General features: G+C 39.2%; 1 protein-coding gene across 6 annotated transcripts in view; it reads right to left on the bottom strand.

Moving 5' to 3' along the window:
- The window catches only part of MECOM (MDS1 and EVI1 complex locus), a 628,368-nt gene that overhangs the window by 138,721 nt on the left and 470,271 nt on the right, over window positions 1-19,376 (bottom strand). The window lies entirely within an intron of this gene.

The raw sequence follows: 19,376 nt of genomic DNA on the forward strand, positions 1-19,376 counted from the left end.
CTTTCTTTCCCTTTTGTTGTCTCAGTGAGTAATTTCTTCAGTCACATTGTTTATAAGAAGTGAAGTTATTCGTAATCATGCCTTTAAGAGTATGTACACAAAGTGGACATCCTAATAGAGCACCATGTATTAAATTTCTGATTGTTTGACATAAATTCTCCCTCTTCTTGTACTTAGACAGGAAGCTCCTCATTTATTTATGAATAGGTTAAGACCCCAAGTCATGTTCCTAACCATGTGTCTAAGTGCTAACATATATTAAGTAAATCTAGAGACTCTTCTGCGTAGGAAACATATTAAAATGGTTAAACATGGAGAAAGGCTCAATGTAATCTATCCTTTGTCATGTTTATGGTATCTGAACGCATCTTTTGCAACAGGTCCGATTTGGCTATAGCCACAGATGTGCTGCTTCATGATAAACTACAACTGTGGAGGGAGAAAGAGAATGTGATATAGCATAAACCATCAAGAAGATAAATAATGAAATTCTTTGAAATAACATTGGTTAAATATTTAGACATTCTGATTTTGCTCGCAGCACACACACACACATACTCCAAAAGAGGCTTTCATGCTTTGCAATAAAAAAAACAAATGGCTCAGTAATCATCAGATGGAGGACAGCTCAATGAGAGATTCTCCAGAATTCAGATCATCAGTCACACAATTTGCATATTCGGTTCTAAACAACGGATTGTAGCTTGGCCTGTCTGCCAGAAGTAGCCTTAGAATACTTCTTGTGCAGAAAGGAGTCAAGCCAAGCATTTTTTCCCCTCAAGCTTGTTGCTCCAAACTAAGAAAAGCTCTCCTTGAATCTGCAGTGTAAGAGAAGACAAACTTCTTATTTTATTTTTTTTATTTTTATTTTTTCACAACATATATATATAAGCATAAGGATGAAAATAACTATACAATATATAAGCATATATATAAGTATGAGTATGTAATAACTATATTAATTGGATATAATGAAAGGAAACAATAGAACAGGAACGGTAGGCACGTTTGTGCTCTTATGCACGCCCCTTACAGACCTCTTAGGAATGGGGTGAGGTCAATAGTAGACAGTTTTTGGTTAAAGCTTTGGGGATTTTGAGAAGAGACCACAGAGCCAGGTAGTGTGTTCCAAGCACTAATAACTCTGTTACAGAAGTCATATTTTCTGCAATCAAGATTGAAGCGGTTAACATTAAGTTTAAATCTATTGTTTGCTCTTGTATTGTTGTGATTGAAGCTGAAGTAGTCTTCAACAGGAAGGACATTGCAATAGATAATTCTATGAGTTAAACACAGGTCCTGTCGAAGGCGGCGGAGTTCTAAGTTTTCTAAACCCAAGATTTCAAGTCTGATGGCATAAAGTATTTTGTTGTATTCAGAGGAGTGGAGAACTCTTCTTGTAAAATATTTCTGGACACGTTCAATTGTATTGATGTGGTATGGGTTCCAGACAGGCGAGCTGTATTCTAGAATTGGTCTAGCAAATGTTTTATAAGCTCTGGTTAGTAGTGTAGTGTTTCTGGAGAAGAAGGTACGTAAGATTAGGTTTACAACTCTTAAAGCCTTTTTTGCGATGTAATTGCAGTGGGCTTTGGCACTTTATTTATTTATTTATTTATTTATTTATTTATTTATTTATTTGATTTCTATACCGCCCTTCTCCCGAAGGACTCAGGGCGGTGTACAGGCAAAAATAAAACAAACAGTGCAATATATAATTTAAAATGCAATTAAAAAACTTATTTTAAAATTGGCCTGAAAATTAAAATATACAGTGAGCTAAAAACCCCATTTAAAATTAGTTAATAAGAATTTTAAAAATTTGATAAAATTCAATTTAAGACAGCCCCGCGCGAATAAAAAGATGTGTCTTCAGTTCGCGACGGAATGTCCGAAGGTCAGGTATTTGGCGTAAACCCGGGGGAAGTTCGTTCCAGAGTGTGGGAGCCCCCACAGAGAAGGACCTTCCCCTGGGGGCCGCCAGCCGACATTGCTTGGCAGACGGCACCCTGAGAAGTCCCTCTCTGTGAGAGCGTACGGGTCAGTGGGAGGCATGTGGTAACAGCAGGCGGTCCCGTAAGTACCCAGGCCCTAAGCCATGGAGCGCTTTAAAGGTCGTAACCAGCACCTTAAAGTGCACTCGAAAGGCCACAGGCAGCCAGTGCAGTCTGCGCAGGAGCGGTGTTATATGGGAGCTACGCGGAGCTCCCTCTATCACCCGTGCAGCTGCATTCTGGACTAACTGAAGCCTCCGAGTGCACTTCAGGGGGAGCCCCATGTAGAGAGCATTACAATAATCCAAGCGAGAGGTAACGAGCGCATGAGTGACCGTGCACAAGGCATCCCGATCAAGGAAGGGGCGCAACTGCCGAACCAGGCGAACCTGGTGGAAGGCCCCCCTGGAGACGGCCGTCAAATGATCTTCAAACGACAGCCATTCATCCAGGAGGACACCTAAGTTGCGCACCCTATCCTTTGGGGCCAATAACTCGCCTCCAACAGTCAGCCGCGGCTGCAGCTGACTGAATCGGGGTGCCGGCATCCACAGCCACTCCGTCTTGGAGGGATTAAGCTTGAGCCTGTTTCTCCCCATCCAGACCCGTACGGCTTCCACGCACTGGGACAGCACTTCAACAGCTTCATTGGGGTGGCCTGGGGTGGAGAAGTACAGCTGGGTGTCATCAGCGTACACCTGGTATCTCACCCCAAAGCCACTGATGATCTCACCCAACGGCTTCATATAGATGTTGAACAGAAGGGGCGAGAGAATCGACCCCTGCGGCACCCCACAAGTGAAGTCCCTCGCGGTCGACCTCTGCCCCCCTTTCAACACCGTCTGCGACCGGTCAGAGAGATAGGAGGAGAACCACCGATACACGGTGCCTCCCACTCCCAATCCCCCCAACCGGCGCAGCAGGATACCATGGTCGATGGTATCAAAAGCCGCTGAGAGGTCTAATAGGACCAGGGCAGAGGAATAACCCCTGTCCCTGGCCCTCCAGAGATCATCCACCAATGCGACCAAAGCTGTCTCCGTGCTGTACCCGGGTCGGAAGCCGGACTGGAACGGGTCTAGATAGACGGCTTCATCCAGGTATTGGGGTAGCTGTCGTGCCACAGCACTCTCTACAACCTTCGCAACAAAGCGAAGGTTGGAGACTGGACGATAATTACCCAAAATAGCTGGGTCCAGGGAGGGCTTCTTGAGGAGGGGTCTCACCACCGCCACTTAGATCATTGGATATGAAAACTCCAAGGTCTTTAACAGGGTGGGGGTCATCTGTAAGGTAATGTCCATCGAGTTTGTATTTAGTGTTTAGATTCTTTTTTCCAATGTGTAAGACAGAGCATTTGCTGGTTGAGATTTGGAGTTGCCAAGTTTTTGACCATTCTGACATAAAGTCAAGGTCTTTTTGAAGGGTAGCTGTATTGTTGGTAGTGTTAAATAGTTTGACATCGTCAGCGAAAAGAACACAATAACTTTTAATATGGTCACAGAGATCATTAATGTATAATATGAAGAGTGTTTTTCCTTCATAAAGGGTAGACTTTTAAACTGTGTACATTTTTAATGGATATTTGGGGAGGGGGTTGAATGGCAGGCATTAGGGGTCACTGTGCTGGGGTAATGACATCCTATCAGCTCTTCAAGTTTGATCGAACTAAGAATCCAATATCTTACAGGTCAGTATTATATTTATTGTACAGCTTTAGTAACAGAATCTGGCAATTTGAATGTGCCTCCCTCCTCTCCGCTTTGCCTCAGACAGGATTAGGGAGGGTCTTGTCTGAGGCGTTTACTCAGGATACATTCCCGTCACAGACTCAGACCTTTTTTATATGACCATTGTCTCAGTAGCAGCTCTTCCTCCTGTGCGTAAGGGGCTGCCACAAAGAAGAGTGGGGGGCACAACCTATTCTCCGAAGCACCTGAAGGCAAGGAAGAAGCAATGGATGGAAACTAATTAAGGAGAGAACCAACCTAGAACTAAGGAAAAATTCTGACAGTTAGAACAATTAATCAGTGGAACGACTTTACTCCAAAAGTTTGTAGGTGCTCCATCACTAGAAGTTATTAAGAAGAGGTTGGACAACCATTTGTCTGAAATGGTATAGGGTTTTCTACTTGAGCAGGGGATTGGATTAGAATAGCGGCCTCCAAACTTTTGGGCACCAGGGACTAGTTCCACTGAGAAAGGTTTTTCTGCACATTGGAGGGTGCATGTTTTTGCATTCTGCCTGCATGCCGCAGATGGGACTTCCGTTGTTAGCGGGACCCAGTTGCTGGCATGCCGCTGACCGGTGCCAGTCCATGGACCGGTGGTTGGGGACCCCTGGACTAGAAGACCTCCAAAGTCCTTTCCAACTCTGTTTTGTTATTCTGCCTTAAAACCGCTCCTTCTTCCCTTTATTTATTTATTTATTTTATTTTATTTATTATATTTGTATACCGCCCTTCTCCTGAAGGACTCAGGGCGGTTCACAGCCAATAAAAACCAGAATATATATAATACAGATTAAAAACAGTATAAAAAACTAATTCGATAAATGGCCTAAAAATTTTAAATACGATTAAAAACCCCATTTAAAACCCCAATTTAAAACCCCAATTTAAAACTATACATGGAGATTTTCCTGCAATCTTTCTTCTATTACTCCTATATGGTCTCTCATGCTATTTCAGAGTTGTTCAGCCCTCTGGAGCTAATGTGGGATGGCACTGAAAGAATTTGCCCCCCAAGTTTGTGTGGTGAATCACAAAACTTTGCATTGAGAGGATTACAATTAAATGCAGCCTATTATTTATTACTGGTATATGCCATATGCTTTAACCTGCAGAATCTAGAAACAAAAACACTTTTAACACCACCATTCTCTCAAAAATGGCTCTATGAATTAGCCCAAACCTAGTAAAGTATGATATCTGCTTAGGCATTTTAATTCACCAATTTTGTCCTGCTTTAAAAAAAGAAAAAAAGAAGTGCCTTAGAATGGAAGAGACAGGATGATTAACAAAGAAGTTGGTTCTTCATTAGAATCACTAGCAATCAGCAAACAAAAGCACACAAAGAGAGAGAGAGGGAGGGAGAGAGAGGTTCAAGAGGTAAACTTGTATTATGGCCAATTTCTTCACTGAACAGACATGTATCATTTTACAATGGCTGGATCTCTGCTTAAAAGAAATCAATTGTATGACTACAGCTGAGAAATCAGCCCCATAATAGATGTTTTAGTCCCTTGCTTCTGCTCCCCTCTGATAGCTCTTAAGGTGGTCAGAGGTACAAGTTAAAGATGTATTGTAGCCGGAGGGATGATAGAATGAAAAAAAGGGAGATGGAAGTAGAGCTATGCTGATAGACCAATTTCCCACCACTGCAAGCCGGTGCGATTGATTGATGAATCCTTGCTCCATCAGGAGGCAGCCCTTCAAATCTGATCACATAAATACTCATTCAACTCAAATTCTGCTTGACAAGCCTGAGACAGCTTTGTTCTGTCACAGATATCACTGTAAGGAAAATGCTCCATTAATCATCCTTAATTAACTTTACATAGTCTGCTGAAACCAATATGTTCCCTGGCTAAATCCTCAAGATTTAGAGAGGATTCTGGAGTTATCCAAAGGAGAACCATTTTAAAAAGTTTTTCCCCCTGTTCTTTCTGTTAACTGCAGGGGATCTTTTTCTCTTCCTATTCTGCCCACACCCCATCCTGAGACTCCCATTTTTAGTTCCATTGCATTGAAAAAAAATGGTAATTTTGTCTTTAGTGAGATTTCTGTGAATTTTGCCTTCAATGAATTGTCCAGTGAAGGGAAAAAACAATCTATTATGTAGGTTACTCTCACAACAAATGCGGAAATACGCTGCAGGTTTTGGCAGCCATAGACAATCTGCATACTTCAGTGTAGTTCTTTGGAATTGAGATTCCAACTTTTTAAAAGATTAAATATTGCCTTGGCCAATGGCCATTAAGAACTGCAAATACTTGAGTCAAAATCTTGCCATTAATCACATGGGATTTTCTTCTTCCTCAGAAACTGTGGTTAAAGATAGAAAAGTTAAATTTCATATGTCATGGACTGGACAGCAAACAAGCATGATCAGAGTGACCCTTTTAATTGATATTCCCATCATTACACAGTGATATCCACATCCTCGATATTTTCAGGCAGTTATTTAGAAATATCTGTCCATTCCTTCAAGGTAGCTTTTTCCGACAAGCTGCTTTTGTATTTCCAGACAGTGTGATCTTCAAAGATATCTAGTGGGAATTGCTGATTTAATGGGATTAAGTTACAGGAGAGTAAATTTCATCTGAACTTCGGGATTCTGTTTTAATAGTAAGAGTAGTTTGACAGTACAATCAGTAGAAGAGCTGTCTACACATGTACACCATGTGCAGACAAGCAAGGAGAACTTTCAAAGCAGCTACATGAGCCTTCAGAAGGATGTGACTGTTTTCATTCCTCAAAAAGGGTCATTGGATTGACTATTTGATTGACTTGGGAGAAGGCCTTCTCTTCAGTTACTCCCAGTCTATAGAATACATTTCCTCAGGAGTTGTGTTTGGCCCGTGCCCCACAGCATTTTAGAAAATCTGTAAAAATCCATCTCTTTTGCAAACTATTTTTAAAAGAAAGTAAAAGGTTAAAAACAATTATTATTTCACTAATAACATCAATTGAAAGCCTGTCACAAAATGGATTTTTATATATTATCTACTAAGATTAAATTTTATTCTGCTCTAGAAGTTAGAGTTATTTTGTTTATTTTTTAAAGTAGACAAGCAACTTAAACAAATGCTCTATTTAGCCAGAGAAATATAATTTAATTGTCTGTTTTCTCCTGTTTAATCATTTTCTTTCAATATTTCAGATAATCTATCTTTGTATTACCTTTGTATCAGTGATGAAATCCAATTTTTTTTACTACCGGTTCTGTGGGTGTGGCTTGGTGGATGTTGTGTGGCTTGGTGGGCATAGCTTGGTGGCCGTGGCAGGGGAAGGATACTGCAAAATCTCTCTTCCCACCCAACTCCAGGGGAAGGTTACTGCAAAATCTCCATTCCCACCCCACTCTGGGGCCAGACAGAGGTGGTATTTGCCGGTTCTCCGAACTGCTCAAAATTTCTGCTACCAGTTCTCCAGAACCTGTCAGAACCTGCTGGATTTTACCCGTGCTTTGTATTCTGAGAATACAATCTGTTAAAATGCATTTCACTTTTATATTTATTATTCATTCCCTCTTTTTCTGCATCATTTAAGAATCTTTTTTTAAAAATGATTGTACAAAACAATTGTGTGCTTGTTGTGGGGATTTCTTTGAGAATACACATTTGAATACACAATCATGTTGCAAACTGCATTGAAGAATTCAAAAGAGTGCTGATTTGATCATATAAATATAGATCGTTCAGGCATAAATGAGGTATATAAGAACAGAATGAACTCACACTAAAACGCAGACTGGAATAATTTCTTCCCAATTCCTATCCTGTCTATATAACTAAATCAACGTTATAAGAAGCAAATTAACTAATATAGTATGTTAAACTCTCCAAGGGCAATGTCTTTCATTTAGAAGTGTGCTAGGTGTCCTACAGTTCTTTTGCATTGCAGAAATATTCTTTGTGTGCTGCTTTCTTTTAACACAACCCTTACCATCACTTTGGATCTGACCGATTCAAAGCTATTTCCTGATTCCCTGCTTTGCTGTAATAATTGACTAGGATAGACTTTGCAAAGAAAAAGAAAAAGAAAAAGAAAAGAAGAAGAATTCACTTGATATTATTTCAGTTAATAACCCACTTCTTAAAAACCAACATTTAGCAACTAATCTCTCAAAGCATTCTTCTCTTCCATCTCTCTCCAAATCTATACTGTATGCAATTTCAAATTATATGATAGATGTCTAAAATTGTTACTTTTTTTTCTTAATTGCTTTTAACTTCCTGGAAAGCACAGCATGAAGGTTTGTCAAAGATTGGGGGGGGTGGGATTAAGAACATCTTTACAAAAATACATCAAAGATTAAACAAATAGGGGAAAGCAGAATGTGGACACCCTCAAGGAGCAAAACTAAATTGCAACCCCAACATATGTGAGTAGAAGATAAATGGAATTTCACCTTCAGAGGCTATGGTCCTTCTCTTACTTAAACCTAACCACAATATAAATATGCCCTGATAACTTTTTTTTTTGGTAATTATATGTCCTTATGGCACTGCTTTTATTGCACAGAAGCTCATGAGTGATAAAGATGATTCTAGTTATTCTGGGTGCAATCCAAGGTGCTAGTCATCATCTCTGCAGATCTTCAGGGCTGAGGATCTGAATAGTTATGAAACTGCCTGCTCTTGATCTTTTCTGCCTGCCCAGTTAGACTGGGAGCACCAGGTTCTCACCAGTGCTCTCTCTTAAAGCATATCATATGCAGAGATTATTTTTTCATCACAAGGCCTATAATATGTTTAACCATGCAAGGAGATGATGATGATTAACCGCTTTGAGTACTGGGAGTCAGGCAGCTTATGTATTTTAATTTAATAATCTAACAAAATGACCATGAAAGCAAGACAGAACTGGAAGCCAAGCCTATTAATGCAGATAACTTTTCTTTTCATATAAATGAAACTTTATTAAGACCCATGCTATGGTGGCTTTTGAATTTGTGTGCCAAAATTATTACTTACCATTTTTTTAAGATGGTACAGTATATAGCAGATTAGACCTGCTCTGTAATCTTTGGGGGATACTGGGCACGTTTGGATTTGTGGATAAAGTTGTGGACACTGTCATAAAATGGTTCCCAAGAGGAGCAGCGTTGCCTATTTCATATTTTTATTTTTGGGGGGGAGAGGGGCTATGAAGCTTGTATGGAGCCAAGAGACTTTATTGGATATAAAGATAATGGACAGAAAATATGGACACTAAACCAGTGGTGGGATTCAGCCAGTTCGCACCACTTCGAGAGAACCGGTTGTTAACTTTCTGAGCAGTTTGGCAAACTGGTTGCTGGAAGAAATCATTAGGGCAGAGAACCGGTTGTTAAATTACTTGAATCCCACCACTGCACTAAACTATCAGTTGTTGACCAGAAGCAACATTTCCACAACACTTAGCAATTTTCTGACCACAGTTTGGAGAGGTAAACTTCACTTCAAGCAAACAGAAAATTGCAGGGATAGAATCAAGATCACGTGAAGTGTTAATACCACTTTATAATGCTTTGGTAAGGCCACACGTGGAATTCTGCATCCAGTTTTGGTTGCCACGATGTAAAAAAGATGTGGAGACTCTAGAAAGAGTGCAGAGAAGAGCAACAAAGATGATTAGGGGACTGGAGGCTAAAACATAAGAAGAATGGTTGCAGGAACTGGATATGTCTAGTTTAATGAAAAGAAGGAACCAGGGGAGACATGATAGCAGTGTTCTAATATCTCAGGGGTTGCCATAAAGAAGAGGGAGTCAAACTATTCTCCAAAGCACCTGAAGGCAGGACAAGAAGCAATGGGTGGAAACTAATCAAGAAGAGAAGCAACTTAGAACTAAGGAGAAATTTCCTGACAACAATTAGTTAGAACAATTAATAAGTGGAACAACTTGCCTGCAGAAGTTGTGAAGGCTCCAACACTGGAAATTTTAAAGGTGTTGGATAACCATTTATCTGAAGTGGTGTAGGCAGTGGTGGGTTGCTCCCGCTTCTGTCTGGTTCTTTAGAACAGGTAGTAAAAGCAGTGGGAGTCTCCGCCTACCCGCCCGGAAATCATAATTGACGATCTGCGCATGCGCAAGCACGCTCCCATTGCGAACCAGCAGTAAAGGTAAGTAGAACCCACCCCTGGGTGTAGGGTTTCCTACCTAAGCAGGGGGTTGGATTAGAAGACCTCCAAAGTCCCTTCCAACTCTGTTATTCTATTCTAAAGTGAGTCTGTAATGTTTTGTGTAATTCAAGCAGATATATATTGGTGTTGATATATACAGACACCTTTTTTTTAAAAAACCAACCATCTGATTTATATTGTTTTGTTACGACCTAGACAGGGATTTGGCAGAGAACAACAAAAACTCAAAAGTTAAATATATGCTGACCATTGGTAGAAAAACCAAAGTGTCTTGTGAAGAAAAAGCTGGCAATCTTTTCATTCTAAAATAATTTTTCACAAAGGGCCTGGAGTTTATTCAACTGCCTGATTACTTTGGCTTTTTAAAAATTAATACTTAATTACCTTTCCTTGTTTTAGGAATTAAGCTGTGATCTCTCACTTTCTCTCTCTCTCCTCCAATCTTTTTTTCACTTCCCTTAATGTTTGTTTATCCAGTCAACACAAGCTTGTTTATTTACTGAGTGAAGGTTTTATTCAATGGCCTGGGGAGATTCCAAACTTTTATTGCAGAAAGCTAGGAAGTGGGATCCAAGCTTTGGTAGTTAAACTTTTCTTCCTGATAATGACCTGTTAATTACTTCTGTTGCCTAGCTATCTGTAAAGATCCCAACTATGCCTCTGTTTTGCTTGCTCTTAAATTGTGCCAGAGAAAAACACCATTGGAAAATTCTACCTTGTGTTCATTTTTTGGATAACAGAAATAAGTAAATGAGGCCAAACGTTTAAACATGGAAAGGTGTTAAAGTGAAGCGAAGGACATTTAAGAACAATTGTGATTCCCTGATAATTTCCTTGCAGGCTGCTCCCTTTGAGGAAATGAATTCAGTAGGAGAAACTTGACTTGGAGAATAAGAAACATTTTGGCACCTCTTGGTCTTACATTTAGTATTAATGCCCAGAAGATTCTTCCATTTCTACTCTTTCACTTGCATTTGAGAATCATTTATATTTTTTATCTTTTTCAAAAAAAACAACCAGTATCTGTTCGATGTAGAACTCAATTACCTTCAGGATGTATACCAGAAGCAATTACATGGTATCTTGTATTAAAGTCATGGAATTAGAATGTAAGAATTCTGAGGTAAGTTTTTTATTTTGAATTTTGAATTTCTAAATACAAATTGCATTGTCTAAAGCTTCCCTCCCTCCCTCCCTCCCTCCCTCCCTCTCTCTCTCTCTCTCTCTCTCTCTCTCTCTCTCTCTCTGTCAAGAAGAGGAAATAGTTTTATTATTATTCCTAAGACATTACTGAAACAAATATGTGACTGGGAAAGTATATATCAAGACAGTAAGAATATTTTTTTCCTATGGGAAATTAATCATCACTCCAGTAATGCAGAAATGTCATAGCAAAGATATGGGCCCTTACATTTCAAATGAACTATTTATAAATGTAACAGGGTAACACACTGCATCTTCCACCAAAAATGAGTCCATTTTAAAAGTCAGTTCCTTTAGGAAAAGACCATGCATGATTTAATCATGACAAACTTGAATGATCTTCTAAAATTAAGAAAAGTCAGTCCTAGTTGGTATTGAACGTAAGGACCCATGAAATCTCAGTTTTGTATACTAGACTAGGAAGTTAAAAAAAAAAAAAGCATCTCGGGAGAAGACAATGACAAAGCCCAGATGGCTCCATGAAATGATAAGAAACTCAGGCTGACTTGAAGAAGATTTGCTTTTCCTAGCCCTCTGTATCTGGATGTCAATCCATCCATTTGGTGTTGTGTGCACTAGAGAGGCCACCCAATTTCCTTGTAGTGTGATCATAAGGCACTATGTCATATTTATTTTGAGGAAATCCAAGACAATTAGCTGTTTGGTGTAGGAAAACTATGCATCGGCCAGTGAAATATATCACTCTGCCTGTCCTCACTCTATGTCCTGGTGCCCACTGCATTGGCCAACTTCTTTTTCTGAATATTCCCTTGTTTGGAGATAGGCCCCACCCTTAAAACATATTGTCTCAGTACAAATTCTGGAGAGCTATACCAGTATTTTTCTTAGCTCTCTAGAGTCTTAACTACACTTCATACATTATTCATAGATGCCCAGGAAGTTCAGTTGATGTGCAAACTTCTGAAATTCCTATTTACCTAATGCCTCGCTCTGAGATTGGCTCAGAATTATCTGTTAGAGAAAACAGTCATTCCAGACTCCTCAAAGTCATATGTAGAGACAGCTGGCATTCCTCTTCGAGGAGTCATTCCCCCATTCCGACACAAATAAATTACCTTGTCCATTGGGGTGGCTGGTTGTCCGGGTCACAAGTTAGAGGGTGAGGTAAGAGAGTCTTGGGTCTTAATCCACTGTCCTTACCAACTGGGCCAAAATCATTAAATTCACAACAATGTTGACTTATAAAAAAAAAGTTATTTACATACAGCCATCTAATTTAGCAGAAAATTTATAAAGCAACTGTCTCTTTGAATCCCTATTGGGGCCTATATAAACAGTAACCTGAAGGAATAGTCAGATTTATGGTATGGCTTACTTAAAGATCAATGTTTAAAATGGATACATATTGTATAAATTGTAGCCCGCATTATACGGTATGACCTATTTGCACAATAAATTTACTATTCATCGTGACACTTTTATTCCATTTTGGTTTTCACAAAGAATCTTTTATGCTCTCTCACACACGTTGGATTGCATTGTTAATTAGCTTAATTTATATACCTCTACCTGGCCCTGTAACATCCATTCCATATATATTAAACCATAAAAGAGAGAGTTATATTAATTTTAAAGGAGGCTGATCAAATGAGAACAACTTATGATTGGAATTGAAGCCTATCTATAATATTGCTTGATGCCTGATTAATGAAATACTAAGGAAATTATTCAAGAGAGGAAAAGCTAATCATGGCAACATTTTGAAAATAAGAAGAAAAACTGGTTTTGATTGAGGGATCTTTTCACTTTTCTCTCTCTCCTCCAGGCACCATTGCCCCCAATTTTGCCTTGCAACCAGGGATGAAATCCAGCAGGTTCTGACAGGTTCTAGAGAACCAGTAGCGGAAATTTTGAGCAGTTCAGAGACCCGGCAGCGGAAATTTTGAGTAGTTTGGAGAACTGGCAAATACCACCTCTGACTGGCCCCAGAGTGGGGAGGGAATGGAGATTTTGCAGTATCCTTCCCCTGCCACACCCACCAAGCCACGGCCACCATGCCCACCAAGCCATGCCCACAGAACCGATAGTAAAAAAATTAGGATTTCAGCACTGCTTGCAACTCAGTAGTCTTTCAAACAGGGAAATATGTGGATGTATGAAAAAGATTTGGCCCATCTTTCCAAAATGACTGCATGAACATAATGGGAGATAATTCTTCTTTTGTACCTGCCATTGTTATCTCAAAGATACTTGAAGTGAAGAAGCCTCTTGGATGAGACGTGAAACATCTTCAAGGAAAAACAAAGTCCAACTGCCTTTTGAAAAACCACCTTTTGGGACAACCATGACCTGGATGACTGAAAATCTCCACAGACGCTCTGCCATTGTTAGACTGTGCTTGAAGTATTGTCCCTTATACTCTTTAACAGAGACCCAGAAAAACTAGACCCAGTACAGCAAATAGGTATCAGGTATCAAATGCTCACAGGTCTAAAGACAAAGCCCAATGAAGAATGTGGAAAGTTGCTGTTCAGCTTGCAAAAGAGAAGACTAAGGGAATATAGACTAGCGGGCTACAGATACCAAAATTTGTTCTCTGTTGAAAACAAGGACAGAACAATGACTAGTAAGTTGAAATGAAAAAATATTCCAATTGATTATTGAACTGTCTAACAGGATAGACCACCTAAAACAGTAGCGGGCTCCTATTTGGGTCATGAATTTCAACTAATTTAAGGTAAAGTCAGACAGCCACTGAAGTTATTTTTTTCCCTTATGCCATCAGGCTTTCCTGTTAATGCCCATTATTAAGCTAATTTCAGAGGTAGTTCAGTGATGTTTACAACTTCAGAATATTGAAGTTGAAACACTACCCCAAAAGTAGTCAGAACATTGAAGAAAATGGTTTCTCCAAAGCATTGTCTGCGCAACTTTAATCTAATCTGAAATGTTCTGATTTAGAAGACCTTAAACATTCAGAACAGTAATGAGAATGCCAACAAAGTCATATTTTGTTTCTAATATGTGGCTGTTGGATACCTTGTATTTATTGTATTTTAAAGATGCTAATTTATGTTTTTTGAAATTTTCATTGATTGGATTACACATAAGTTTTTGAAAGGTATTCATGGTTCAATTCATGCAGGCATGCCAATTTACACTGCTACAAAATGTGAAGAACAGTCATCCTAAATTGATTTATATATCACCTTTTACAATATATCCATTGGCTTCTTTCAAAAAGGATTTCTTCTGACATAGCACAGGAATTCTGTCATATATTAAAGTATAGAAGCATTTGAAATGCTTGTCCATTTGGTAAAGCTTGGTTGCCATCCGGGAAAGTTGAAGGTTTTAGCTAAAAGGGCAGGAAAGTAGCTGGATATTGATCAAAATAACTATGCAAACAGACAGTAAGTACAGTAATTGAAAATAAATAGGAGTACAATGTTATTTTTCTTATCTTCTTCAGGGTTTCTACCTTTTTCATGCACAAGCAAAATTCTTTGGCTTAACTGGCACGCATGGTGAAAGACACATTACAAGTGCTTGTGACTTAAGTCTGTAACACATCCAAATTGTTGTAAAAATTCAGGAAAGAAAAAGTGTCACTGCCCTTGCAGGGCAGGGAATGTATATATAGAAAAGTAATTAATAGTGGTTGGATATAATGATAAATGGGAATGACCTTGGGAGACAGGAAAAAGAGCTGCGAAGAGGAGATGTCAGGTGCAAGAAATCAGGAACCAAGATTGTTCAAAAGAGTACAAGTTTATTCCATGCTATCGGGACGCGGTGGCTCAGTGGCTAAGACAGTGAGTTTGACGAAAGGCTGGCAGTTCAGTGGTTCGAATCCCTAGTGCCACGTAATGGGGTGAGCTCCCATTACTTGTCCCAGCTTCTGCCAACCTAGCAGTTCAAAAGCGTGTGAAAAATGCAAGCAGAAAAATAGGGACCACCTTTGGTGGAAAGGTGCGCCTTTGGCATTTAGTCATGCCAGCCACATGACCACGGAGACATCTTTGGATAGCGCTGGCTATCGCTGGCTCCAATAGCGCTGGCTCCGCTTTGAAATGGAGATGAGCACCTCCCCCTAGAGTCGGGAACGACTAGCACATATGTGCGAGGGGAATCTTTACCTTTACCTTTACCTTTACCTATCTCTATACAAGAATCTGAAGTACTAACGATCAAGGCCAATTGGCAGTAGATAAGAGTCAACAATATCAAGGAGGGCTGGACGTAGATCTCTTGTGGACACAAAGGGCCTCCAAGCTGATGACTTGCTTCTTTGGGCTCAGCCTGGTCATCTCCTACAGAAGAGCTGAAAACTAGACAGCCATCATGCAAAAGGTTATCTTAGCTCGCAGAAAGAAAAGAGACATTGGAAGCATCTCAGAAGACACCTTGTCATGTTTTTTGGAAAGTAAAGGTAAGGTTAAGGAGAAATGCTTTTAGACTTGCATGATTCTGTTACTGTAACCCTACAATAAAGGTAGTGTTAATACTCATGGTTTGTGCTTCTTGTCTGGGCTATCCTGGAAGGTTGATACTGAATTTGGAAAGAGTGAGGAAGAGCAGGAAATGAGAAGCAGGAAATGGATAGACCTGGGCAAGGAGGACTTAAGCAATCCCAAGTAGGTGCTGAGCCTCCCTCAAGGTATCTTCATCAAGAGTCCTATGCTCCTGGCAGCCACTAAACTTTGAGTAAGTCCAATGCATAATACCTAACAACTGATTTCTGAGGAGCTAATTAACCCCCCCCCTTTCAGTGATAAATGTATGCACCATTTATAGATAACAGTCTGTGATGACAATTTAAGAATCTGGAAAAGGAAGCAGCCACTCTTCAACTGATGAAGCAGAAATAAAATAACAATTAACTCATGCTTATTCTCAATTATATTTGAAAAGGAACTTTAATTGGTGGACTGGAAGGAAAGCCAGGGATATATGTTGTCAACTGGAGGATCACGTTTACCAGGGAAAAAAACAAAAAACCCTCAATGCATTTCTGTTCCTGGCTGCAATGATAAATTTGATTTGAAATCATTTCCTCTGCTTATGTCTAGAGGGGCAAAGTGACTTGTTCTTATTTATCTTTCTTTTGGGAGTACAGGAAGTTTAGGCTCTTGAAAGTAGGAGACTGATAGCAGTTAAGCCAAGGAGAACATTGACAAGGGGCCTTCAAAGTTGATTCACAATTCATGCCACTTCCAATGCATCTTGGGACCCACAATTTGCCTGGAGTTCAGGAAACAGCAAGCTGTTCAGCATGTGGGTGAGAAAGCAAAGATCAGGAGAGGTGGGGTGGGGTTTTTCACCCTGGCTAGCATCCCTGTTCCTCTTAGATGAAGATTGAGTAAAGTGGTGCAGCAAAGGTGAGCAAGCTTTTGATGATTGGGGACTTCTTACTGGGTATTTTTGGAAGGGGCAAGAGCCACAGTGGGCAGAGTGCTACAGCACAATGTATGGAAGTGCAATTTCTGGACTTCTATAAAATGTTTCATGCGTACCGCTGCTTTCTCTATTGAACCAATGAGTTCTAGAACTAGATCTATGTGTGAGTAAATCAAATTGATTATTCACCTCATTGTTACTTACAAGAGTGTGCTTGGAATACACCCGTACGCATACATACCGTACATACATGAACATAAGAATAATTTTACCATATAACAGGAGCAAATTACCTAGTTGTGAGTGAAGATGTCTAAATGGTAGAATGACACTATCAGTAGTCAGTTTCAATTTCGGTCGCTACCAATTCGCTTGCAGGCGCACATGCACTCATGCGTGAATGCGAAGCTTTTGCACTTGCGCAGAGACATCTGGGCAGGTGGGCGGAGCCTCCCACCACCACCACTACCGGTTCGCACCCGGGGCGAACTGGTAGAAACTCACCACTGGACACTCTGTATCTAGAATGATTTCTTGATTAGAGATAATGACTGGGAAGTCCCAACTGGTAGCAAATGAAGCAACTAGATTACTGATTGGCCACTGCTAACAACAGCAATCATAACAATTAACCATGTAGACCAAATGTTGGCCCATATGTTCTTTAAATACCAATATTAATAAAAATACTGTTTCCACATTGCTACAGCACATAACACAACATTGCAAGGTGCTGCCTTCCAAAGTGGAATTTCATACTGTTACTGACTTCTCTTGGCTTGTTTCATTATAGAAAAGTTACGTATCTTATTTTTCCTCACCCTAATAATAATAATTTTAAAAATCACATCCATCCTAAGCCAGAGAAAAGTGTCTTGTCTTTTAGGCTTGAAAAACCATATCTAGTTCAAAACATCATGTCCTACATAGAAAAAAACCTACATTTCAGAAATGATCACATACTATGTAGGCAACAAAAGTCCATGCTCTGCTTCCATATAAATCACCCCAGAGCACTTCATCCAACCACATCTTAATTGATAATGCAGGCACTCATCCTGTTGGTATCATCTCAATGCACCTTAACTCAGAAGTAACTCCCAATGTATTCACATAACTTTTCACAGGACCTTCTAATCTTCTCTCCATTCCAGCAGTCTTGCTGCATCTCCTAACATTGCTTTTATCAGAGACATTAAGGACTAAAAAATAAGAGAGAAAAAAATGAGGGAATGTACTCCTTATTTTCTAGACTCAGTTTACAATCATTATTTATTTATTTATTTATTTATTTATTTATTTATTTATTTATTTATTTATTTATGTCATAACAATATACACAAGCATAACACAAAAGATTATTATCCCACATTCAGTATAGAAAGCAGAATGAATTCTTGATTTTAACTATATCTTTGACATTAAAGAGCAAGCCTGCAGTATCTGCAAATCATAGATAACCAAACTATAACAATTCAGTAAGTATTTTCTTTCCTTGGACAACACACACACACAAATGGGGAACTGGAATTCTTCATTTTATCCAGCTTTTTTGTTCGTATTTGTACAAGTCTCTAGTGAAAAAACTGCACATCTTGGAATATTTATTTTATTTCTTATTTATTAGAGTTTTAATCCTGCCTTTATCCAAAAATGTTTGTAGGATAAAGGATTCTAAAGATATGTTTGTGGACCTAATAATATAGTTTTAAGAAGAGCACCGCTAATAGTTGTATTTGGTTTTTATTTTAAGTGCTGTGTATTCTACTCAGATCCTCTATTGATTTGCATTGATTCATTTTTAAACAGCCCCAGGATGCAACCCTGAAAATTAAGAAATAGACTGATGAATTTTCATAGCCCATTGCTGATTCACCAAAATCAGTACCTGTCATGGAAACAATACTATGTTTTTACAATATTAAACACTGCACTGTAATTAGCAGTTATGAAAGACAATCACATATTTTTTACTGTATTCCTACTCCTTAGGCTCTTCAATTTCATTTCATTTATTCAAGCCACACCAGAATTTGTTCTTTGCTAGAATTAAGGAACTGCAGTGTCAAATCATAAGGGATCTCTATTTGATCAAATCAAGAGCTTATTGCTATCTTCTGTGAGGCCAAAATGGTTTCCTATCCAGACAATCCAAAAAAAATCAACAGTTAATATGGATTCCCAAAGGAAACTGTCATTACGTCTTTGCACAGGAATTCATAGGAACATTTTTTTGGGTGTTCCAAAGATGAAAATATCTCTGTTCCACAACTTGCTCAAATCCTTTCTCTTAGGACAAAGATCACTGGCAGTCCTTCAGATTAGATTAGTCATCATTAAGTAAAGAAGCCAAGTCAAAAGTTATACTCATTATTAAATCTCCTCCTGGCAGCTACATCTGATCCCTTTGATTTGCTGCTGTTGTTAACTGTTTCCCCACTTTTTCCCAAAATGCATGTTTTCAAAGCAATTTCAAATTTCAATACTAAAGAGAAGTATTTATTTTCCTTCAGGGTAAAGTAAAAGCAGAGTACTAATATCTCCACTGTCCATTCTGTAGACCTACTATTTTCGATCTGCCAAATCAATTAAAAGAAACCGCTTTGGAAGGCTTCCGATGTGTTGCATTTGATCAGGTCCAATATGGCATTCTGCCCATGTTGGCACTTCAACATTCATTCTGGTTTCCGGCAATTTAACACCCTGCCATTTCTCTCAACACAAAACCCAAAGAGCAAATGTAGGACACTTTGCTTAATTCAGCTTTAAGCTTTCTGAGTTGAGTGAACAAGACCTTTTGGCTCAAGGACGGATCAGAGCACTGAATCCCATTTGTCCTTAGGAGGAACGAAACATTGGACAAGAAATCTAGACCTTAACATTTTCACAGGTGCAGAAATAGCCTCCCATCAAAATAGAAATGCTAAAGATGCATTTCAGCAGAATTTCTTAGAGTCAAACCAGAA

Source organism: Ahaetulla prasina, chromosome 6, assembly GCF_028640845.1.
Source record: "Ahaetulla prasina isolate Xishuangbanna chromosome 6, ASM2864084v1, whole genome shotgun sequence".
NCBI classification, from domain to species: Eukaryota; Metazoa; Chordata; class Lepidosauria; order Squamata; family Colubridae; genus Ahaetulla; species Ahaetulla prasina.